The sequence below is a fragment of the Phyllostomus discolor genome, chromosome 5 (assembly GCF_004126475.2).
Source record: "Phyllostomus discolor isolate MPI-MPIP mPhyDis1 chromosome 5, mPhyDis1.pri.v3, whole genome shotgun sequence".
Taxonomy (NCBI): domain Eukaryota; kingdom Metazoa; phylum Chordata; class Mammalia; order Chiroptera; family Phyllostomidae; genus Phyllostomus; species Phyllostomus discolor.
Genome location: NC_040907.2, coordinates 101,013,327 through 101,040,304, shown reverse-complemented (window position 1 = coordinate 101,040,304; position 26,978 = coordinate 101,013,327). Strand labels below are relative to the sequence as shown.

At 39.9% G+C, this 26,978-nt stretch overlaps 1 protein-coding gene and 1 long non-coding RNA gene across 4 annotated transcripts in view; one reads left to right on the top strand and one right to left on the bottom strand.

Moving 5' to 3' along the window:
* Positions 1-26,978, bottom strand: part of SH3RF3 (SH3 domain containing ring finger 3) — a 410,835-nt gene that overhangs the window by 304,301 nt on the left and 79,556 nt on the right. The gene's annotated exons all lie outside the window — the stretch shown is intronic.
* LOC118500764 lies at positions 4,507-21,182 on the top strand. The gene is made up of 2 exons (XR_004903346.1): positions 4,507-4,636; positions 21,142-21,182. It is a non-coding gene; the product is annotated as an uncharacterized LOC118500764 (long non-coding RNA).

Genomic DNA, 26,978 nt, shown 5'->3' with positions numbered 1-26,978 from the left:
ACATGGCAACCCTAGGAATTGTGGGATGGTAATTGAAGAGTAAAATGGTTTTACAATAAAAAAATGCAGTGCAAGAAAAAAATGCTCATATACCACTTCCTGGGATGGTACCTCCGCTTGCTGAATAATTATTTTCTTAAATTATGTATTGTGAATCTTTATATGTCAACCCACACAGCAATAGTTGCATCTAAATCAGACAGAAACAATGATCTCCAAATTGCCCTGGTGATTTAATAACCACTTGTTCTACTTTCCAGATATTCAAATTCCCTTGCAAATGACACAGACACAAACAATTTTTATCAAAACACTAAGTATAATCTATACCAAGAGACTTAAATAAATTAGAAAAATCAGAATATGCTGCCTCAAAACCTGACACCTTAAATGAGAACCAAAGATATAAGCAATGCTACTATGTTGCCTGGATTGGAAAACAAGTAGCAAGTTTGAGAAGTGTCAGTGTTGGGCAAGGAGGAATGTCTTCACCAGACCACCCAGGAAAGCAGTGCCCACCCTCCTGAAACCACCTCACAGAATCAATCCTGGGCCTCTTGCTTCCTAAACACTTCTGCTGCCAGTAGAAATGATTTCTGCTGGGCAACAATCAATCAACAAAAAAGTTAAGCAAATTTAAAGGCTTGAAGTATGAGTATAAACCTGAAGCAATGAATTTTGTTTTCTGAAATTCCTGAAGAAAGGGATAACCAACTAGTTTCAATTTGCCTACTGTGTTCCCAGTTTTAGCACCATGTCCCAAGGAACTGCTCAGTTCCAGGCAAACTGGGACAGCTAATCATCCTATTAAGAAGCCAAAACTGAAGACTTACAAAAGTCAGAGTAGCCATAGTGAAAGTTCCAGAAATAAACACGAAAACTTCATTTTATATGTAATCATTAAATGAAGTAATTGGGAATAAGCTCTGCCTCTGTTGGACATTATAAAATTTCTACATTAAGCCCAAACATCCTTTTTTACTATAATGTTGAAATAAATTGATCTCACCTTTTCTTTGGGATGGGGGGTTGGATATTTTTGCCTATATGAAAACAAAGAGGAGAAAGGCAAGATGGCAGAGGAATGAACAAAAGTCACACTAACCTCCTCTCAGGACCAATCTGGAATTACAACTAAATTGTGGAAAAACCACCAGGAACAAACAACTGAACAATAGCGAGAGAGAGGACTTATAACCTCAGACATTCAGAAGAATCGGCTTCAGCACAACCTGTTTGGTAAGAACTGCCATGGAGACTTGAGAGGGCTGGCTGGGTGTCCACAGGCAGCAGTGTGGGAGGGATAATTAAGTGGTCAGTAGGATACCCCTAAGAAGAACAGGGTCTAAACCCCAAGCTGGGATCCCCAGACTAGAACATCAGAGCCCCAAAAGTACACAGATAACAACCAGTGGCGAAAATTGGCAGGGCTGCTCTCCACCAGAGATGGACATCTGAAGGAGCAAAAAGCCATGTAAAGAGACAACGTACAAATTTTCATTTGTAGCCCCTTACCTTGGGCTCTAGCAAAGGTGGGGTCAGAGTGGGCTACAGATGCCTAAGGAGAGACTAGGGACATAAACTTTGGGGAGAGAGCTGAGAGACTAACCACCAGGATCTCAGTGCTGAATCACCCCCTATATGGCAGGAAAATCATATTCAGACAGACCACTCCTCTCTGAACAGAAAAAGCCTGGGAGAAACAATAGCACTGACCTCAGGACAAATTCTGCCCTAACTCTGTGGTGCTTAAGCCAGACTACTGAGTTCTGAGTGACTAGATTAACAACTGAAGGAGATAGCCACAGACAGTAGATCCCTGGCAAAGGTGGGACAGACTGAACTAGAGATGCTTGAGGAGAGACAGGGTACACAGGCTTTGGCAGATAGCTGATAAAGAGGCTGTTGCGATACCAGTGTTGAGTAATCTCCAATACAGCAGCATCCATCCTGTTCAAGTAGACCACTCCCCTTCAAGCAGCAGCAGCCTGAGGTGAAACAATAGCCCCAAACCCAGGGTGGATTCTGCCCACCTTATCGGGCTTAAACCTCATTGCTGAGTGCAGAGTGACTAGATTCACAAATGAAGAGAACAGCCACAGACAGTAGGTCTCTTGCAGTCTCAGAGCAGGCTACCTAAGGTCACACAGGGTCAACATCTGACATCACCAGAGGTGGATCCAGAAAGAAAAAACAGAGATAAATACTAGAGGTTACCTAGATGATATCCACTTTGGTCTTCTCCAGGATAAGCAATATTTTCTTTCTATGAAAGCTATCCCTCATAGTTTTCTAAATTTCATTTCTTGTCCATCAAGTTTATGCATATTAAGTCACTAGAATATATACTATAGTTTATTTCTATCCTTTCTTATAACAGTCTTAATCCCTTTAAACTCTTATTAATACTGGTTCATCTGCTGTTGATAGTGGGATTACGGGGAAGAGATACTTTTGCAGATGTGGCGTTGTTCCCTGGGCTTTGTGGTTTTCTTCTGGCAGCACCTCACAACAGCACACAAGATGTGGTGAGCAGAGTGACCCTCAGTCATCTAGCTGGAGGGAAGGACTCACCAAAGAATGACCCAACAACAATCAAAACCCAATTACATTCAGACAGCAAACAAATGGTATAAACGGCATCCCAAGAGCATCAAGTTCAGGAGATCAAACAGACTGCACCACTGAATGTCACAGATCTCCTACCATAGAAGTTCACACCACAAACTAGAGGAGTCAAAATAACAATTTAAGAAGCAGAGGCTAACAAGAAGAGTCTCACAAACAGTGGGAAGACAAAGAAACAAACCCCAAATAAAAGGAAAGAAGGAATCCTCAGAAGAAGGCTAAATGGAACAGATGCAAATCAACTATCAGATATTGAGTTCAAAACAATGGTTATGAGGAAGCTCAATGAGCTTACTGAGAATTACCAAAAAATACAGGGAAACTATGAGGAACTTACTGCAAACCATATGAACATGAAAAACAAAACAGAAACTATCAACAAGAACTAAGAAGAAATGATGAATACAATTTCTAAATTGAAGAACACAACAGAAAAAAATAAAAGCAGGCTAGATGAAGCAGAGGACTGAATCAGCGAAGCTGGAGGATAAGGTAAAAAAAAAAAAACTCCCCAAAAAGCAAGAAAAGGAAAAAAAGACTCAGAAAGAATGAAAAGGTGTTAAGGGAGATGCAGAACAACATGAAATGTAATTATCCATATAATAGAGATACCAGAATGAGAAGAAGAAGAGCAAGGGATAGAAAACCTGTTTGAAAAAATAATGATGGAAAATTTCCCTAATTTGATGAGAGAAAATTTCACACCAATCCAGGAAATACAGAGGGCCCCATCAAGAGGAATCCAAAAAGGCCCACTTCACAACACATCATAATTTAAATGGCAAAATTCCAAGACAAAGGGAGAATCTTAAAGGCAGCAAGGGAAAAAAACAGGCAGTAACATACAAGGGAGCCCCGACAAAGCTAATACCTGACTTCTCAGCGGAAACGCTCCAACCCAGAAGGGAATGGCAACAAATATTCCAAGCAATAAAAAGCAAAGGCCCTAGAAACTCTCAATTAAAATGGAAGGCTAAATAATGGGCTTCCCAGACAAAAGAAGTCTAAAAGAATACACCTCCACCAAACCCGCAAAGCAAGATATGCTACAGGGACTGCTTTAAGAAGAGGAAGAAAAACAGTGAGAGAGAAAGGAACAAAGGTGCAAAGGGAGTAAAATGGCAATCAATAAGTACCTATCAATAATAGCTTTAAATGGTAACGGATTACATGCTCCAATCAAAAGACACAGAGTAGCTGAATGGATAAAAAATCATGACCCACACATATGCTGCTTACAAGAGACCCACCTCAGAACAAAAGACCTACACAGACTGAAAGTGTAGGGCTGGGAAAAAATATTTGAAGCAAATGGACAGGAAAAAAAAGTTGTGGTAGCAATACTCATACCAGAAAAAATAGACTTCAAAACAAGGACCATAAAAAGAGACCCAGAAGGACACTTCATAATACTTGAGAAAGGAAAAATCCATCAAGAAGATGGAAACATCATAAGTATATGTGCACCCCACACAGGAGCACCAAAATATATAAGGAAAATCTTAGAGCACTTCAAGAAAGATGTCAACAGCAACGTAATTATAGTAGGGGATTTTAACACCCCACTGTCAAAAATGGACAGGTCTTCCAAACAAAATATCAACAAAGATACTGCGGCACTGAACAATGTTCTAGATCAAATGGATTTAATTGATACATACATATATAGATAGACAGATACTTTCATCCCAACGAAACAAAAAAACATTCTTTTCAAATGCACATGGAATATTTTCAATGACAGACCACATGATAGGACACAAAACAAGCCTCAACAAATTCAAGAAAATTGAAACCATATCAAGCATCTTCTCAGACCACAAGGACCAGAGGCTAGAAACCAACCTCAAAGGAAAAAAAAAAAAACACTCAAATTTGTGGAGATTGAATAGCATGCTATTCAACAATGAAGGGGTTAATAATGAAATCAAGGAAGAAATCAAAAAAGTTTCTGGAAACAAATGAAACTGAACTCACAACAACCCAAAACCTATGTGACACAGCAAAGGTAGTCCAGAGTGTTCCACTGTATCATAGTGATACGGCCCTATGTAAAAAAGGTAGAAACATTTCAAATAAAAAATCTAATCCTTTATTTACACGAACTGGAAGAACAACAACCAGGACACCCAAGAACAAGTAGAAGGAAGGAAATAACCAAGATCAGAACACAATTAAATGATAGAGACTAAATGAAAAGTTCTGAGGATTAATAAATCCAGGAGCTGGTTTGTTGAAAAGGTAAACAAATTGAGAAGCCTCTAAGCAGACTCATAAAGAAAAAAAGAGAGAGGACCCAAATAAATACAATAAAAAATGAAAGAGATATTACAACTGACACCACAGAAATACAAAGGATTTTAAGAGTAGTATGAAGAACTATATACCAAGACATTTCATAACCTAGGTGAAATGAACAAATTTCTAGAAAAATATAATCTTCCCAAACTGAATTGAGAAGAAGCACAAAGCCTGAACAGTCCAATTACAGCTGACAAAAATCTTAGCAGGAATAAAACAACTCCTGGCACACAAAAGCCCTGGACCAGACCATTTCACAGGGGAATTTTACAAACCATTTAAGTAAACGCTAACCCCTATCCTTCTCAGACTATTCCAAAAGATCCAAGAGAAGGGAAGGGAAGACTCCCAAACTTTTTATGAAGCCAGCATCATTCTTATTCCAAAACCACATAAAGACCGAACAAAGAAAGAAAACTACAGGCCAATATCACTGATTAACACAGATGCTGAAATCCTCAACAAAATACTGGTAAACCACATCCAGCAATACATTAAAAAGATCATAAAATATGATAGAGTGGAATTCATCCCAAGGTTGCAGGGATGGTACCAAATTTGCATATCAATAGATATAATACATCACATAAACAAAAGCAAAGACGAAAATCACATGATCATATCAAAAGATGCAAAAAAAAAGGCATTTGATAAGGTACAGCACCCATTTATGATAAAAACTCTCCGCACAATGGAAGTAGAGGGAGCATACTTCAACATATTAAAGACCATATATGACACACACTGAGATACCACTTCACACCCACTATACTGTCAAAAATTAATAAGTTAAAGAATACCAAGTGCTACGTAAGACATGGACCCTCTGTAACTCTTACCCCTGCTGCTGGAAAAAAAATGTTTGCTGCTATCTATCAATGATGAAAATGTATGATTCTACAGCCTAGCAACTCTTCTACCAAGGATATTTATAAGAAATCCTTGCACATGTGCACCAGGAGGTAAGTATAATTATGTTTATATCAGTAGTGACCACAATAGCCCCAAACAGGGCACAAGTCAACCCCCATCAATGGTAGAACAGGTACATGACTCTGCTGCATGCATACAATAAGTCTGAATGCAGTTGTGAATGTGAATAGTCCACTGCAGCACAGCCTAGACAGCAGTGTTGAAGAAGCATGCATGCTGTGTGAGTCCATATACAAATCTGTCAGCAGGTGAAAGTAAGCGACAACTAGTTTAAGGGGAGGTACATACACACAGTGCCTTTAACACGATATGTAGGACAGTGGTTATCTATGGTGGGATGTGGGGTACTAGATAATTCCGGGTTGTATAATGAGCTACTTGATTCTGGTTGGTGAGTATATGGGTGCTCATCTGAGTACTGTCCTTTAAATTGTATATATGGTTTTTAATTTATCATAAAATATCCTTATTTTGTCTTCATTTTAAACAGCTTTATACATGTTCTTCTTTTATGTGGGTAGTTGGGTAAAAGTAGGTTTACAGTTGTTTGTATGGAAAATACTATGATAATTAATAAATAATACAAGAATAAACTGTTTCACATACTCACAACTGTAAACCTACTTCTGCCCAACCCTGTATTTCATAATTAATTTTTAAAAAAATACATATGAGAAATAATTTAAAGTTCAGTTTGCTAATATGAAAAATAAAACTAGACCATGAAGGACAGCCTTGATGAAGAGCTGACTAAGCAGCTAGCCTGTCAGAACAGAGGAGCTGGGAACATTCATGCACACATTTTTGGAAGGGAGAACTCATGAGTACAGCTGGGAGGAACTTCTTCTAGAGGCACAGGACAGGCAACAAACAAAGATGTGTGACTGCCCACACTGTCCTAGTCAGGAAGGAGGCTGGTTTTGCACATGACCAATGTTAGCACAGACATTCCAGAAGTGTCCCTGCAGGAAGACACTAATGCAGGACGTGGTGGGTGGTGAGCTCAGTTGGCCCTGAGAGTTCACTGGCTTTCCTTTGAAGGAACACTTATTTGAAGGCTAATATAAGGTGCAGGGAAAAGGACAGAGGAGGTTTTTGGAAGGGATAAAGCTCTCCAAGGCCATCCTTGACATGCCACTGGCTAGCTACTAGGAATTAAAGGGAAAATTGGAACACTCAATCTGTGTGTGGAGGTTTGGGGTCGGGTGGAGGTGACCTAATTTTGTTCTTTGTTATTTCACTGCTTGCTTCCTCATGCCTTGCAACCGAAACTCCAAGTCTGGTGTCTCTGGACAATATCTACACACTCATGGAATTTTAGGACCCTTTCCCCACAAATGGGAAAAAGTAAAAGAGCATTACAATTGAATGCAGTTGTAATTCCAGGTAAGATGTCACCTTGTCTTAGACAGTGGTAAGTCTAACTGGAAAGAAACTAATCAACTTCCTGTACCATGAGCCCCCCTTATCCACTGAAAACCCTTCCTCATCATGCCAATGCAGTGTTCACCTGGAAATGGAAGTCAGAGGGACCTGAAGAGTCTGCCTGACATCCATGCTTCCTATCCTCATCATCAAGCATGTGTCACATACACTCATCATATAGAATAGACTACTCAGAACTGCTCATGATCAGAACCTAAACATATAGATCAGAGCCCAGATCCATGTTTACAACCAAACACAGGAACAAGGAGGCACTTCAGGTTTCCACATACCCTCTACTCCTCCCAGGCTATCTAAGCATGGGCATTCACCTTTATGAAAAGCCAAACAATTCCATGTTAACTTCACACAATTTCAAAAAGACACAGCTGCCCATGAGGAAAAGGGAGGAAGAGATGACAGCAATGATTGTTCATACCCATGACCCTGTGGCAGGAAAAGAAAAACTCCAAAAGTTTCTTATGCTCTATAACTGTAACACTTGCAAAATTTCACACAGGACTGTAGAAGCTGACTAGTCATAACCAAGGCAATAGCCAGTTACTCAAGGTCGTACACTAACTCCCATGATAAGCTCCTGTGCTCTGTAGCTTCTGCAAATTTCCTCCTGCATTTTTCTCTTTTGTCTCCCATATAAGGTAGCTAGACCTAGCTTCTGCATTCAGCTTCTGTAACCTTGCTTCATCACGTAGGCAGGAAGCCCGGGACTATTTAAACCCCGGGAAAGTGAGGATAGGTGCTCAGAGGATTTGGATGTTAACCCTTCTGGGCCCCCCGGTAATAAAGTTTGTGCTTCGTTATCTCCTCAGGTGTGGGTGGGTTTTCCACAACAACCCCATTAGGCACATGATTCCTATTTCAACCTCACAACTACCATGCAAAGTAAAGCATCACTGCATCTTACAAACGAGGAGAGAAGCTCAAAAAAGTTGTTACAGTCCTAGATATAAAACAGGTTTGAACCTAGGCATCCTGATTTCAAAAATCATTTCATCACAGTGCTTTGAGTGAGCCACTTTGTGCATCAAAAACTAGCTATTTTTTGTTTCTTTTTAATTATATTTCATTGATTATGCTGTTGCAGTTGTCCTGATTTCTCTCCCTCTGTCCACTTTCACCCAGCACCCCCACTCCTTCAGGCAATCCCCACACCTTGTTCATGTCCATGGGTCATGTATGTAAGTTCTTCGGTTACTCCATTTCCTATACTGTACTTCATATCCCCATGGCTATTCTGTAACTACCTATTTGTACTAATCCCGTCACCTCCTCACCTATTCCCCTACAACCCCCTCCCATCTGGCAATGACCAAAATACTCTTCATATCCATGATTCTGTCTCTGTACTCCTTGTTTAGTTTGTTTTTTAGATTCAACTGTTAATAGATATGTATTTATTGCCAATTTATTGTTCATTGTTTTGATCTTTCTCTTAAATAAGTCCCTTTCACATTTCATATAATAATGGTTTGGTGACAATGAATTCCTTTAGTTTTGTTGTTGTTTGTTTGTTTTTTTTGTTTGTTTGTTTTGTTTTTGTCTGGGAAGCACTTTATCTGCCCTTCCATTCTAAATGATAGCTTTGTTGGGTACAGCAACCTTGGTTGTAGGTCCCTGCTTTTCATGACTTTGAATATTTCTTGCCAATTCCTTCTAGCCTGCAAAATTTCCTTTGAGAAAGCAGCTGACAGTCATGGGAACTCCCTGGTAGGCAACTAACTTCTTTTCTGTTGCTGCTTTTAAGATTCTCTCTTTATCTTTAACCTTTGAAAACTTTCATTATGGGGCATATTTTTATGCTCCCTCAAAAGATCTCATGAGTCCAGTAAGTAATGTTGAGGATTACTGAAGTACTCTAGATTCCCAGTCTCTAAGAGTCCTCAAACTCAGGGAGTTTACAAAGGCCATTAAAGACTAAGGGTACCTGGAGACAACTTTACCTGGAAAACCAAAAGGTCAAGGAATGATACCAAAAACAATGTTTACAATGAATTTCCTTAATTGGTTAGTATATTTATTGTGGTGACTTTCAGAGAAAAATCTTGACAAATCTGGTCTCAGTTCAAGAGGTATGAAGCAAACATGGAAAATCCTGATGCTATTTTACAGAGCCCCACATTTGTCTCTCTGAAACTCAATTTCCTGTTTACTAACACATCAGTTTAGAGGTGTAGCTTGTCCAAGAAAAACCAAAATTAATTTACTTTCCACTTCCAGTTGACACTTGGAAAGGAAAATTACTGATTTTCATATGAAGAACTAATGTGCAGGTTACTCTGGCAGACTCTGAGGGTCTGAGAATCCAGACTGAAATCACCACAGGAAACAGAAGTTACACCCAAGAGGGAAGTCCAGTTATAGCAGAATCTGATGCTATCCATGAGCTGGAGACAGAAGGAAGTGACCATAAGCATGGACCTTACCATGACCATGGCAATGGGCAGCTCTGCTCACCAACTTTGTGTCTGAAAACTTCAGAGTAGCAACAAGCTGACCCTTGGAAGACACGGTCTGTAGGTCCTCTGAGAATACAGAAATGATTCCTCCACAAACAACTGTGCCCTGGCAATGGGACTGTGTGGTGACAGAGGCTAGAGCCACCCCTTCCCCTGTGTGGACAGTTAGGTTCCTTAGCAGAAGGCTGCCAGAACCACGGTGGGGAGCCAGAAAAAACCAAGGGTGGTGAGAACTATGCTCACTTCCTTAGAAAAAACAATGGGCTCCTGTTTGAGGACTGAAACCCCAGGGCAGGCCCAAGGTCAATTACCTTAGCCATGCATCTACCTTTGTGTCCACACCACATGGAACAGAACTGCAGTTCTACAGTGGTGCAGGCTGCAGTGTGAAAAATGTGTGAAACCTCTCCTCAGCTGGGAGGGCTGTTCTCAGATGCCTGAAGAGGCCAGTGGCAGAGAGGGACCTGTATGAGCTGTTTCAGGGACAAAACAGGCTGTTTCAAAGGCCAGGTATTGGCTCCTTGAGGCTGTGGTTTTCAGGGATGTAGATAACTCCATTCCCAGATTCCATCCCTGTATTTGCCTGGCAGAAATTCTGATAACATCTTCTCTTACTAACTGGCATTCTTGCATTTTCCTCATTCTGTCAGCTTACTCCTAGTACAACTATTAGGTCAAACTACTCTCATCTTATACACAGTCTCACACAGCATAGGGCTCCATACATTTAATTTTAGTCTCACATGTGGTGTTGCTTTGTGATATTTCCAAAGCAGAAGGAAGACAGAATTGCATTCATGGGTGAAAACCAGTACAGTACTTACCTCTTTGCCTAAAGACTTAATACAATATAATATGACTCCTCTTAATACTACCAGAGGTATATATATCATGACCAATTGGCTATATGCCCTTTTGCAACACTGCTCGTAAATGCAAAAGTTACCTAAGAAAGATTTGCATAATATTTTGCTGTGACTTGTGTGTCCTTATTAAATTCTCCCCATTACATTTTATCTCCAGCTCAGATTAGAACCCATTGTTTTAGAGTCCATAAATATATCCTTCAAATAGTACAAGGAAAACCAAAAAATACCTAAAAATGATTTGCTAAACTTTTACTTAAGGAAACTATTGTTTCCATTGGAATATAGGCAGCATAAGGCCAACAGAATAGAAAATAACCTACAATTTTCCATTGCACTGTTTAGTGATCAATGCTAACAACAGAAGCTGTTGCTCATGAAAAAATGAGCTGGGCAGAGAACAAGAGAATCACCAACTGACCAATGTTGTTATGCTGCATACATACTCAGTACCAACTCCTCTTGGGTTCTAATCCATTCACACACTCACTCATCCATTCACTCACTGGCTCATCCATTCACACATTCATTCATCCACTCATTCACTCACTCATCCACTTACTCCATGGCTCACCCCCTCACTCGCTCACTCATCCTTTCATACATTCACTCACCTACTCACTCACTGACTCATCCATTCATTTGTTCATTCACTCATCCATCCATTCATTCATTCATCCACTCACTCTTTCATCCATCCATACATTCACTCATCCACCCATACACTCACTCACTCATCCACTCACCTACTCATCCACTCACTCACTGGCTTATCCATTCACTTGTTCACTCATCCATTTATATATTCACTCATATCTATTCATTCACTTACTCATTGATTAATTTATTCACAAATCCACTCACTCATCTATCCATACATTCACTCATCCATTCATCTGTTCACTCATTTATTGGCAAATCTGTTCACTCACTCATCCATTCATTCACTCATTCATTCATTCACTGGCTCATTCATTCATTCAGTCATTTATTCAAATCCATTCACTCTTCCATTCAACATGTCTCAAATATATTGTAGGATCACTGAATTGTGAGAAGCTAGGATGCAGAAGGATGATAAAAATGAAAAAGTAACAGTCTTGTCCTCAAGTGATTTCTAGTAAAATGAAGAGACATAGTGATGCACACTGAACAGAACACAAAAAACAACAACAAAAAAAGACCTCTCACACTAAAACTTATAAACAAAGTGCTATAGAAATCCAGAAGGGCAATTAATTCCAACCAATTCATTGTTGGAACCTGAGGTAAATTTCAATGGAGGAGATATTTAAATTAGCTGCTTAAGGGTAAGTATGATTTTGGTCTGAAAAGTGGGGAAAGAGGGAGGATGTAGCAAGCTTATAACATAAGTTCTTCAGTTCAGTCCATGTAGGCATCCACCTCTCCCCTTCCACTGGCACCACTCTTATGAAACTTCCACACATAGGGGTCACTTATGTTTACTCACATCCTCTCACACATGACTACTCCTTTTTCTCAGCAAGTTCCTCCTTGGCTCAGGTGACTCCACCCCTCCTTGGCCCCAGTGGCTACTCTCAGTCTTTTCCCACATCTAGGTCACCGTACCCTGGGCTCTGTGTATCCTCTCTCTAGAGATCTGTCCAACCCCATGGCATTAATGCTGCCTCTGTGAAGGATGATGATACAAATTATAGCAAACCAGGAATGCTGTGAGAATGAAAGGGGGTCCTTTTATAATGAGGCTGAGACAGGTGTAGACTAGGACTATCCTGGAAAACAAGAACATGCCACTCTTTCTAGATGCCATTGACTCTAACAATCTATGTCTCTAGCTTGTATAACCAATTGAATACTTGCCATCTTTACTTGGATGTTGTTGGGAACTGCCCTGCCTGGTTTCAGAAACTGTAACCCCTCATGGCTAAGGCTCAATAGAAAGACCTTGGGACCATAAGCTACTTAGAAGACAAAGCTTATCTTCTTTGTAGGGGCACCACCTCTGTCTCCTTTCATTTCACCCTGCTTAGGCCTGGGTGGATGACTGGTTAGACAATGATGGGTAAAATTCCTCAAAGGAGAGATGACCTAAGACAGGCATGGTCATGAAGGGTCCCTCAGGGAAGGACTTGGGGGGCTACAGAAAAAGGGTGTGATGGACCCTCACCCCTCGGTTCTGACATAGCCTGAGTCCTCATTTTGTCTGCAAGAAGTCTCCTAATCTCTAGGCTGCCTTACTTCCCCTGCCTAATTTAAGCCTGGAACAAGCCTTAATCCTGAAACAGTGCTGGAGGTGGGTGCAGCCCTGTGCTGGAAAGGGTGGGTTCCCTGGGGTGATCAGGCCTAAGAAAGAATGCATAAAATCCTATGAAACCTACTTTGCTAATACCCTCAATTTAAATGATAAGGGTCCAAGCATGACGTAAGTTTATTCCCCAAAGTTTTATAGCCCTTTAACTATCTGACTCTGACTCAGAATAAGCCCTCAGAGTTCTCTGAATGTTATCTACTGTTTAATCATTTCTGTCTGACAATGATTGATGAGCTTTACATATATACCCTATATTCCTATGCAAATTAAACCCAATAAAAGACCACTGAGGAACAGGTTCCTGGTCCTTCTCCTTTGAGACATTGACCACCTCTCCTCCCCCAAACAGATCATGTCTTGGTAGACTTATTGTCATCTGTGGCAGCTAGGGGTGAGAGGGGAGGGCTGCAGGCAGAGCCCCCTACACAGGATGTCTAACAGACACTTCAATCTTCATATGCTCCAATTATAAATTTTTATATTCCATTTGGATATTTAGTAATCTTTGCAACTTTGGTATATGATATTCACATCTATCCCACTGCTGAAGCCAAAACTCTAGGAGAGTGAGTCAGAAGTAGGAGGCCTACTTGGGTTGACCAAATATCCAGTTAGACCACCACCAGGGCAGGACAGTAAGTAAAGAAACATTGACTTCATCTCTTGGGTTCATTTCCATCAACTCCTGTTTTCCTGGTGACCACTCAGTTCCCAGTACTGGGATATGTAAAACAGTAAGGCCTGGTGGCATTCTTGACATCTGAGGGTTAGGACCCAGAAACAGACATGCAGCACACATGTGATGATCCACACTACAGGGAGACACCAGAAGGTGGTGTTCTACTTTGCTGCCAGCTCACTCACCCATGAGCTTTAAGACTCCCTAAGCTCAGCTTCCACCGGACCAATAACAGCAAAATTCCTGGGGTGGGACCAGGCATAGGATTTCTGAAGCTCATTCAGGTAATTCTAACTTGCTGCCAAAGTTGAGAACACTAGGACAAGGGAACATATAAGACAGGACAGCAACACAGATGAGAGAAAATGATTCTTCCTGGCAGTAGTTTATGACTGGTGAAACGGAAGGAAAGAGAAATAACATTAAAAGGAAAGAGAGTAATACACCATCTACATGATAGGCTGTACATGACACACCTTTGTTATACAAACTCTGCACTCAATAGAGAAAATATTGGGAAATTAAATCCTCTAGTCTCAGTCCAATTGCTCAAGGGAACTGTGGACAACAAAACAACTGTGATAGCAGCTCTCTGTGGACACTGATGCTCAGATCCAAGCAGAAGAGAAAGATTCCTGAAGAGACTAGAGATACACAGATATGGATGAAAAAATCCACAGCAAAAGAGGGAGCCACAGATATGATGGAACAATAAAGGTAAAATCTGACACTGAGGTGTGCATGTGAGTGCAGGAATGACATTTTTAAAATCTGATCTTCTGCTAACAAAATGTTATACAACCTCACTGTAAGAATTTTAAAAAGATAAAAGGAAAAGAAAGACACAAGGGAAATCATCCAATTGAAAAAGCAGCCTATGGCCCTGGCTGGTGTGGCTCAGTGGATTAAGTTCTGTACTGCGAAACAAAGGGTCACTGGTTTGATTCCCAGTCTAGGGCACATGCCTGGGTTGTGGACCAGGTCCCCAGTGGGGTGTATGTAAGAGGCAACCACATATTGATGTTTCCCTCCCATTCTCCCTCCCTTTCCCTCTCTAAAAATAAATAAAATCTTCTTTAAAAGGAAAGAAAAAGCAGCCTATGGAATGGGAGAAAGTATTTGCAAACCACGTATCTGATAAGGAATTAATATCTAAAATATATAAATTACTCATTAACTCAATGACAGAAAGAAACAATCTAATTTAAAAACAGGCAGAGGAATTCAACAGACATTTCTCCAAAGACGACTTCCAAATGGCCAACAGGTGCATGAAATGGTGCTCAACATCACTAATCATCAGGGAAATGCAAATCAAAACCCCAAAGAGACATCACTTCACACCTGTCAGAATGACTATTATCAAAAAGACAAGAGATAACAAGTGTTGGTAAGGATGTGATGAAAAGGGAAGCTCTGTGCATTGTTGGTGGGTATGTAAGTTGGTAGAGCCACTATGGAAATCAGTATTAAAGTTACCTGAAGAATCAAAATTAGAACCACCTTAGGATGCAGTAATTCCACTTGTGGATACACATCCAAAGGAAATAAAAAAGGATATGGACTGATTTCCTGTCAAGATGGCAGCATACACAGATATGGCTCACCTCTTCTCACAACCACATCAAAATTACAACTAAAATATAGAAAAACCATCATTCAGAACCATCAGAAACTGAGTTGAATGGAAGTCTGAGAACTATGGAATTAAGGAAACCACATCCATCCAGACTGGTAGGAGGGGTGCACATGTGGAATGGCTGGTCCCACACCCAAGTGCTATGGAAAAAAATTCAAGAGAGATATCAGGAGTGAGAACAGTGCCACACCAGGACCCCAGCCCAGGGTTCCAGTGCCAGGAAGGTAAGTCCCCACAACTTCTGGCTGCAAACACCAGAGGGATTGAGTATGTGAAGAAACTTCTGGAGCCCCAACTAGTTTCTCTTAACCCACAACAGACTCCTCTCTCAGACTCATTCCCTCTGAGCTCCAGCACTGGGGTAGTAGCTTGAAAGGCAGCAGTGGACTACTGAGAGGAACTGAAATGTCTGGCATCAAGGCAAGCAGAAGCCATTATTTCTTTTCTAAACCAGGCCCCCCCCGCAACACACACACTGCCACTGAGTCAACAAACTGGTGCCATAGCTGAGATTCCACCAACCTGACTATTTTATCCAGATCCCCAGAGACTTTGCCCCACTGAACTTATCAGCCCACCCATGCTGCTTTTCCATATGAATAGCTGGTCTTGGTTCATGCTTCACAACTTCCTAAATCCTATCAGACAAGCAACAGCTGGCCTCAGTGAGTCAGGTAAGGCACTAGCAGCAGCCAGCCTAAATTCACAGCTTGGCTTTACCTGGGAATCTCCAAGCCAGGCACAAGTAGCATCCATCTCAGACTGCTTTATAGCTCAGGCAGTGTGGCCCTGGAAAAAACACAGGTGGGTGTTGACCTTGGACTGTACCACCCAAGAAACCCAGGGCCAGCAAACCCAGCAGACAACTATAGACTGCTTCAAAGTACCACCACCCTGTCCCTGCACAGCTGATCCTCCAAGGACAGCAGAGGTTGCTGGTTAGTGGTGATAGCTAACTCTTACATCTGACTGGACTCAGTAAATCCCTCTCATTGATCTGTCAACAGCAACCAAGGCTCAACTACAAAAGGAGGGTGTACTCAGCCCACATAAAGGGTGCACCTTGAGTACCCAGCTTGGGTGACAGGGACGCTAGGCCACTGGACTGTTTAGGACACCTACTACATTAGGCCACACTATCAAGACACGGAGTCACAGCAGCCCTACCTAATACATAGAAACAAACACAGAGAGGCTATCAAAATGAGGAGACAAAGAAATATGGCCCAAATGAAAGAACAGATCAAAACTCCAGAAAAAGAGCTAAACAAAACTGAGATAAGAAATCTATCAGATGCAGAGTTCAAAATAATGGATACTCAAGGAGCTTAGTGAGGACCTCAGAAACATAAAAAAGATCCAGTCAGAAACAAAGAATATACTAATTGAAACAAAGAATACTTTACAGGGAAACAACAGTAAAGTGGATGAAGCCAAGAATCAAATCAATGATTTGGAACATAAGGAAGCAAAAAACCACCATGTAGAATGAGAAGAAAATAAGAATCCAAAAAAATGAGGACAAAAAAATGAGTATAAGCAGCCTGTGGGACAACTTCAAAAGATCCAACATTTGCATCATAGGGGTGCCAGAAGGAGAAGAGAAAGAGCAAGAAATTGAAAATGTATTGGAAAAAAATAATTAAAGAAAACCTCCCTAATTTGATGAAAGAAATAGACATGCAAGTCCAGGAAGCACAGAGTCCCAAACAAGATGAGCTCAAAAGTCCCACTCCAAGACATATCATAATTAAAATGCCAAAGGTTAAAGAAACAGAATCTTAAAAGCAGCAATAAAAAAGAAGTTAGTTGCCTACAGGGGAGTTCCCATAAGACTGTCAGTTGATTTCTCAAAAAAAAAAAAAAAAAAAAAAACTTTGCAGGCTTAAAGGAATTAGCAAGAAATATTCATGAAAAGTAAGGATCTACAGCCAAGATTGCTCTACCCAACAAAGCTATCATTTAAAATTGAAGGGCAGACAAAGAGCTTCCCAGACAAGAAAAAAACAAAAGGAGCTCATCATCACCAAACCATTATTATATGGAATGTTAAAGGGGGAGAAAGGGAAGACAGTGGTGTGGTAGGAGGGAGCAGATTCCACTTACTTCTACACATGGGAGAAAAACCTAGCTGATCTACAGAGGAACAGAGCAAACAGCCAACAGTACCACAGCATATATGAAAATAGATCAAAATTATAGCAGACATTGAAAAACCAGACATTAAGGAGAGTGTTTCAGGACAATAAGGGCCCAGGGATCAGCACGGGGACCAGGGAGGTTGCAGCTCCAGGCCCAAGGCTCACCAGGTATCCCACAGGGCTCTTGGGAGAGAGCTGGGTCAACCACTCCCTCCCCAGACAAACAAGGATTGAGCAGCACAGGGGAGGACGGGTTGCTTGAAAGCACAGAGAGGGGAGTGAGGACTGAGTAGCAAAGACACAGACTGTGAACAACCACACATAGCCCTGGGAAGAGTGCGTGCCAGAGCCAGTGGGACCAAGGGTGGCCAGGCTGTGCGCTGCACCCACAACCTGGGGTGAGTGTGCCTTATGGAAGACCCAGAGCCCACAACTGTAAACCCAGGGGAGGCGTGCACTCTGTAGGAGCCACCAAACCCACAGCCATGGTCCCAAGGTCCGGGTGGGGATGGCAGTGGGAGGAGGCATGCACCCCATACGACACTTGGAGCCCACACCCATAAAGCTGAGGGAAATGTGCTTCAGAGGGCCCGGATCCCACACCCAGGGACCTGCAGAGAGACATCAGACTGGGTCAGGGGAGATGTGTGCAACTGAGTGCTGAACAGGAAAGGAAAAAAGAGAAACCAATCACCCCTCAGCCTGCTGCAGCCAGCAAGACCAGAAAAATTGGTTTGGCCAGTTTGAAACCAACAAGAGGTTTTGTTTGTTTGTTTGTTTGTTTGATTTTTTTATTTTTTAATTTTTATTATTTTTATATCTCTCAATTCCTTTTGCTTTTCTTTCCTTCTTTCTCGTTTTATTCCTTCTTCCTTTCTTTCCACTTTTATCTCTTCTTCCTTCCTTCTGCTTTTTTTTTCTTTTTCCCCTTTTTCTTTTTAAATACCCAAAAGTGAGAACAAAAAAAAAAAAAGAACTGTGAAAAGACCAGACTTATACCCAAAGACGGGGCATCCCAACACCTGAGACAGCTAGGGAGACAAATTTCACTTTGCTATTACAGAGAACCTGCAAGTTATTGCATATGTGTATTATTTTTTTCATTACTCTTACAACTTTTAGTTTAATAGTACTTTTGTATTTCTCTTCTTTCTGTACTATCTTCTTTGCTTGGCTGGTTAAACTGTATCATTTGACAGGCTTCCCCTGTTATCTCATTCATAGTGTATTGCTAATTTACTGTCCTTCACTTCATTTCTCTTCCTTTAGTACACTACCCAAGACTCTATACTCCCTATTCTTGTTATCTAGATCTCATAGATTCTGTCATATGATTGTTGCTCTAATATTACTGTAAATAATAGCTATTCCATACAATTATAAATACTACACAACACCTCCTCCCCCAGTAGATCTTAGCTCACTTCACGGTTTACTGAAATCTATTACTGTAGTGGTTAATTCTATTTTCACACACATTACACCTATTTACTATCCTTTACTCACACCTTATCTCAGAAATCTGACATCCCACAACTCCACTGCTTTCTAGATCCAACTAACACTCCTTCCCTCCCCAACAAGAATCTTATATTCTTTCCATCCTTTCTAAAAAGTGGCTACTTGGGTGAAATATCACAGTTAACACTATACATAGCCAAAGGTTATCCTATTTGTTCTCTATTGGGTGCCACTGTAAAGATCATAAAATATTCTCTTGCTGACTTAAACAATTTTGCCTTCCCCCTCCAACTGATCACAAAGAAGAGTAGGTGGAAGCTGTGAACACCAGGATACCTGAAGGAGACTGCACCACTGAATCTCACAGGTAATCTACCACAGAAGTTCACACCATAAACCCAGGGAACCAGAACAGATCAATTTAAGAAGCTGAAGCTAACAAGAAGAGTCTCGCAAACAATGGAAAGACAAAAAATCAAAACCCAAATGAAAGGAAAGGAGGAAGCCTCAGAAAGAATGCTAAATGAAATAGAGGTAAGTCAACTGTCAGATATTGAGTTCAAAGCAATGATTATCAGGAAGCTCAATGAGCTTACAATGAGCTACCAGAAACTACATGGAAACTACAGTGAACTCACTGCAAACTATACCAACATGAAAAAGGAAATAGAAACTATTAACAAGGCCAAGAAGAAATGAACAATAAAATTTCTGAACTGAAGAACACAGTAGAAGGAATCAAAAGCACAATCAGTGAAGCAGAAGATTGGGTCAGTGAGCTAGAGGACAAAGTAGAAAAAAACACCCAGAAAGAGCAAGAAAAGGAAACAAGGCTCAGAAAGAATGAAGAGGGATTAAGAGAAATGCAGGACAATATGAAATATAATAATATCTGTATAATAGGGATACCAGAAGGACAAGAAGAAGAGCAACGGATAGAAAACCTATTTCAAAAAGTAATGATAGAAAACTTCCCTAATTTGATGAGAGAAAAAGTCACACAAATCCAGGAAACACAGACAGTCCCAATCAAGACAAACCCAAAGAGGCCCACCTCAAGACACATCAAAATTGAAATGGCAAAATTTCAAGACAAAGAGAGAATCTTGAAGGCAGCAAGGGAGAAACATGAAGTAACATACAAGGGAGCCCCAATAAGGATAGCAGCTGACTTCTCAATGGAAATGCTCCCAGCCAGAACAGAATGGAAGGAAATATTCCAAGTAATGAGAACCAGGGGTCTGCAACCAAGGCTACTTTACCCAGCAAGGCTCTCAATCAAGACAGAAGGCCAAAGAAGAAGCTTCCCAGAGAAAAGAAGGCTAAAAGAATATACCTCCACCAAACCAGATCTACAAGACATGCTAAAGGGTATGCTTGAAGGAAAGGAAGAAAAAGAGAGAGAGGGGAAAACAGGTACGAAAATGGCAATGAATAAGTACTTATCAATAATAACCTTAAATGTAAATGGATTAAATGTTCCAATCAAAAGACATAGAAGAGCTGAATGGATAAGAAAGCATGACCCACACAAATACTGCCTACAAGAGACCCACCTCAGGATAAAAGACCTGCACAGACTGAAAGTGAAGGGCTGGAAACAAATCTTCCAAGCAAATGGAAAGGAAAAAAAAAAGCCAGGGTAGCAATACTCATATCAGACAAAATAGACTTCCAAAAAAGTTCCATAAAGACAGACACAGAGGGTAACTTCATAATACTCAAGAGAAGAATCCACCAAGAAGACATAAACATTGTAAATATATATGCACCCAACATAGGAACACCCAAATACATAAAGAAAATCTTAGAGGACTTCAAGAAAGATATTGACAGCAACACAATTACAGTAGGGGATTTTAACATTCCACTTTCAAAAATGGACAGATATTTCAAATAAAATATCAACAAAGATATTGTGGCATTGAACAGTGCCCTAGAGGAAATGGACTTGACTGATATATGTAGAGCCCTCCATCCCAAAGAAGCTAAATACACATGCTTTTCAAATGTGCATGGAACATTTTCAAAGATACACCACATGATGGGACACAAAACAAGCCTCAACAAATTCAAAAAAATTAAAATCATACCAAGCATCTTCTCAGATCACAAGAGAATGAAACTAGAAACCAACTCCATGGAAAAAAACCCAAAACACACAAAATCATGGAAATTGAATAGAATGCTATTAAACAATGAGTGGAACAAAAATGAAATTAGGGAAGAAATAAAATGTTTCTGGAAACAAACAAAAAGGAACTCACAATAACCCAAAACTTATGGGACACTGCCAAGGCAGTCCTGAGAGGGAAGTTCATAGCAATACAGGAATACCTAAAAAAGGATACAAATATGTCAAATAAACAACCTAACCATACGTCTACAAAAACTCAAGAACAACAAAGATAGCTCAGAGCAAGTAGAAGAAAGAAAATAACTAAGATCAGAGCAGAATTAAATGACAGAGACTAAAAGCACAATTCTAAAGATTAATGAATCCAAGAGCTGGCTCTTTGAAAAGATAAAACAAATTGACAAGCTTTTAAGCAGATTGTTCAAGGAAAAAGAGAGAGGACCCCAAAAAACACAATCAGAAATGAGAGAGGAGAGATTACAACTGATACCACAGAAATACAAAGGACTGTAGAAATTACTATGAAGAACTGTGTGACAAGAAATTTGAAAATCTAGGTGAAATGGACAAATTTCTAGAAAAATATAATCTCCCAAAACTGAATGAAGAAGAAGCAGAAAGCTTGAGCAGACCAATAACAGCAGATGAAATTGAAGCAGCAATAAAAAAAACTCCTGACACACAAAAACCCTGGACCAGGAGATTTTCACGGGAGAATTCTACAAAGCATTTAAGGAGCAGCAAACCCCTATCCTTCACAGACTATTCCAAAAAAATCTAAAATGATGGAAGACTCCAAAACTCTTTTTATGAAGCCAGCATCATCCTAATCCCAAAACCAGATAAACACACAACAAAGAAAGAAAAATCCAGGCCAATATCACTGATGAACATAGACGCTAAAATCCTCAACAAAATATTGGCAAACCACATCCACAATACATTAAAAAGATCATACACCATGACCAAGTGGGATTCATCCCAGGGATGCAAGGATGGTACAATATTCACAAATCAATAAATGTAACACACCACATAAACAAAAGAAAAGACAAAAATCACATAATCATATCAATAGAAGCTGGAAAAGCACTTGACAATGTACAGCATCCATTTATGATACAGACACTCAGCAAAATGGGAATAGAGGGAGCATTCGTCAACATAATAAAGGCCATATATGAGAAGCCTATAGCCAACATCATACTCAATGGGGAAAAACTAAAATCTTTCCCCACTAAGATCAGGAACAACACAAGGTTGTCTACTTTCAACACTTCTATTCAACATAGTACTGGAAGTTTTAACCAGAGCGATCAGATAAGAAAAAGAGGTAAAGGCATCCAAATCAGAAAGGAGGAAACAAAACTGTCACTGTTTGAAGATGACATGATAGTGTACATAGAAAATCCTATAAACTCCATCAAAAAACTAGTTGACCTAATAAATGAATTTGGAAAAACAGCAGATACAAAGTCAATATCCAGAAATCAAAGGCATTTCTGTACACCAGCAATGAAACAGCAGAAGCAGAAATCAAGAAAAAAAGTCCCATTATACATAGCAAAAAGAAAATTAAAATACCTTGGAATAAACCTAACCAAAGAGGTAAAAGACCTGTATTCAGAAAACTATACAACACTGAAAAAAGAATTCAAGGAAGACACAAATAAATGGAAACATATATCATGTTGTTGGACCAGAAGAATTAACGTCATCAAAATGTACATACTACCCAAAGCGATTTACACATTCAATGCAATACCTATTAAAGTACCAATGGCATATTTCACAGACATGAACAAACACTTGAAAAATTTATATGGAACCACAAGCGACCCTGTATAGCTGCTGCAGTTTTCAGAAAGAAGAGTAAAGTAGGAGGGATCACAATACCTAAGACTAAACTGTATTATAAGGCCACTGTAATCAAAACAGCCTGGTACTAGCATAAAAACAGGCACAGGGAGCAATGGAACAGAACAGAGAGCCCAGAAATAAACCCAAGGCTCTATGGTCAATTAATATTCAACAAAGGGGGCAGCAACATAACATGGAGTAAAAATAGCTTCTTCAACAAATGGTGTTGAGAGAACTGGACAGCTACGTGCAAAAATATGAAACTCGAACACCAACTTACACCTTTTACAAAAATAAATTCAAGGTAGATAAAAGACTTAAATATAAACCATGACAACATTAAAGTCCTAGAGGAGAACACAGGCAGGAAAATCTCAGATATTTCATGCAGCAACATTTTTACTGATATGTCCCCTAGAGCAAGGAACATAAAGGAGAGAATAAACAAATGGGACTTCATCAAAATAAAAAGCTTCTTCTGCACAGCTAAAGAAAATATTAAAATAAAAAGACAACCAAATGTTTGGGAAAGTATATTTGCCAACAATATCTCAGACAAGGGTTTAATCTCCAAAATATATAAAAAGCTTACATGACTCCACTCTAAGAAACAAGCAACCCAATTAAAATATGGGCAAAGGACTTGAACACACACTTCTCCAAGGAGGACATACAGAGAGTCCAGAGACACATGAAAAGATACTCAGTGTCACTAGCCACCAGAGAGATGCAAATTAAAACCACAATGAGATATCACTTCACACCAGTCAGAATGGCCATTATAAACAAAGCAACAAACAACAAGTGTTGGAGAGGTTGTGGAGAAAAGAGGTTCCTAGTGCACTGTTGGTGGGATTGCAGACTGGTACAACCACTATGGAAAACAGTATGGAATTTTCTCAGAAAACTAAAAATGGATCTGCCTTTTGACCCAGCAATTCCACTGGTAGGATTATATCCTAAGAACCCTGAAACACCAATCCAAAAGAACCTATGCACCCCAGCGTTCTTACCAGCATAGTTTACAATAGCCAAGTATTGGAAGCAACCTAGTTGCCCATCAGTAAATGAGTGGATCAAAAAACTATGGTACATTTACACAATGGAATTCTATGCAGCAGAAAGAAAGAAGGAGCTCCTACCCTTTGCAACAGCATGGATGGAACTGGAAAGCATTATGCTAAGCAAAATAAGCCAGGCAGTGAAAGACAAATACCATATGATCTCACCTTTACAGGAACCTAATCAACAAAACAAACAAATGAGGAAAATATAACCAAAGACACTGAAACAGAGAACAGGCTGACAGTGACCAGAGGGGAGGAAATTTCAGGGTAAAAGGCGAAGGGTATACAGCAACAAGTATAAAGGACACATGGACAAAAACTGGGGATGGGGGGTGGAAATGGGAGGGAGGGAGGGATGGGTGGGTGGATTAGAATGGGAGTAAAGGACAGAGAACTGTACATGAACAATGATTAAAATAAAATTAATAAAAGAGAAATGTTAAAGGGGCTTATTTAAGGAAAAAAGATCAAAACTGCGAACAATGGCAAAAATATATATCTATCAACAATTGTATCTAAAAAGCAAAGTAAGCAAACAAGAGGAACAGAGATAGAATCATAGATATGTAGAGCATTTTGATGGTTTGCAGATGGGAGGGGGTGTGGGGTAATGGGTGAGGAGGTGAGGGGATTAATAAGTACAAATATACAGTTACAGAATAGCCATGTAGATGTAGAGTACAGTGTAGGAAATGGAGGTGCTAAGAACTTATATGCATGACCCATGGACATGAACAAGGTATGGGGATTGCCTGGGGGAGGGTTCTGGGTGGAGAGGGTCAAACAGGGAAAAATTGGGAAAACTGCAATAGCATAATCAATAAAATATAATTATAAAATAAAATAAGAATATGGAAGAAATACCTGCACTCCAATGTTTATTGCAGCTTTATTCACAATAGCCAAAGTATGGAAACAACCTAAGAGTCCCCTGACAAATGAATGGATAAAGCTGTGGGTACATAAGTATAATGGAATACTACTCAGCTCTAAGGAAGAAGGAAATCCTAGCATTTGCAACAATATGAATGAACCTTGAGGGTATTATGCTGAGTGGAGTAATCCAGAGAAAGGCAAATACCGCATGGTAGCACTTATATGTGGAATCTTAAAAAAAAACCAAAACCCTCAAACTTACAAAAACAGAAAGTAGAAAAGTAGTTGCCAGTTATTGCACATTGGGAGAAATTGGGAGAGATGGATAAAATTGTACAATCTTTCAGTGATGAGAATGTCTGAGGATCAAATGTGTAACATGGTGCCTATAGTTGACAACCCTATATTGTAGCAATTTTCAACTGCTGTGACTATTTAGTCAGGGGCACTGACCTCTTTTCCCTTAGATTGTCAAATTATAAAATAACAGCCAACACAACAACAGCTGTCTGGTGTGCATGAATAAATTATACCTACTTTATTGTCAGATGGACAAAAAATGTAACACAGTTTTGGTAGTGCTACAGAATTTTAGTAATTACTTCATGTGTGCCATGAGATGAAAAAGGTTTAAAATCGCTGGTGTATTATGTAAATGAAATTTGCTAAAAGAGTAGGAATTAAATGTTCTCAAATAAACACATAAGGTCATGGATGTTTTATTAAATGATGGACAAAACTGTTTCACAAAAAAAATTTAATAAAAGATAAATTTAAACAAAAAAGACATTCCTAAAATATTCTTTCCATTCTTTTTTCCAATATATGCACATATCACATGAAAAACAGGGAGGATCACACCATATAAAGAATTTTGTGTCCTTCCAATATCCTTCCATCCTTCATAATGCTTCATCACTATCATAAGCTTCTTTACAAATAATCTGTTCTTTTTTTTTCTTATATCTTGGTTCGATTCTCAGGATATAATTGCCAGTTCAAAGATGATATGCACCCTTTCTAGATTTAGACAAATTGCTTTTCAGGAAGTTTTCTTTTTGACTTGTGGAAGTGCAAATGTGTCTCATTCTCTTATCGTCATTGAACGTTAACTAATTTTTAGTAATATATTAGACAATGTGTCACTTTATTCTTAAGAGTTTATTACTAAGACCACTTATATGCCTTGTAGTTCTCCTGATGCTCTGTAGAGTTCTTTTTGGTCAAAAGGAAGGTGCAGGTTGGTATAGGGAGATGTGGTCTTGACTGGGTGTGGGTTATATTGATAAGAAATTGGGGTAGAGAAGACAGCAGCACACAAGAAAGAGGCCAAGACACGGTGTCAAGTTCTCCAGGAGACAGGGTTCACTCAAGAGTCCAGAAGGAGGATTTGACTTTACAGGAAGAGAGAAAAATCTCTTGGTTTTTTGAAAGCAGGACAAGAGGTAAAAATGTGAACAAATTCAGAGGCTACAGAGAGGGAAGGTTAAAAGTGTTCCCACCTATGGCCTCTGGGATACATGGGAAATAGTCATGCCAGTGAAAGGTTTGAAACTATAGGAATGAAAAACCTATTTATCAATAGGTTAATGTACTGTAGATCTCTAGCAGGGGACTCTCCTACTGATAGAACTGAAAGAGGCCATGAAGTTTAAGCCTGATTTTGCATATAAAAAACTGAAGCCTGGAGATTTTAAGGGGGTGATCCTGATTCCCCAGGAAGAAATGCCTGTACCAAGTCTAGAATCCTTGGGTATGGCTCATTCCACCATATGATATAACATCCTTCACTCAAGTAAGCAAATTAAGGACAGACTTTGGGACAAAGGTTGGCAGTCCCTGAGCAACTAAGTGATTTTTTCCATCAGATTAGGCAACATGCCCTCTGAGAACAGCCCAGCATCCTGATTTGAGAACCCATCACTGACCAGAAAACATTTCTGAAATGGGTAATAATGGCCAGACTCTCAGTGATGGTGTGACTCCTCACCAGTCAGCACACATGTTCCTAAGCCTCAGAGGAAACCCAGCAACCATTCTGGAGGGTGCTGTGACAGGCAGTCTCTTTAGTTATCACCCCTAATGATGAAAGGCAGATAGTCATGGATGTTCTCTTCCAAAAACACATGATGACAGGAACAGGGTGTCAGATCTTCTCCACAGGCCATTCTGTTTAAGTTGGAGTGTTTGGCAGA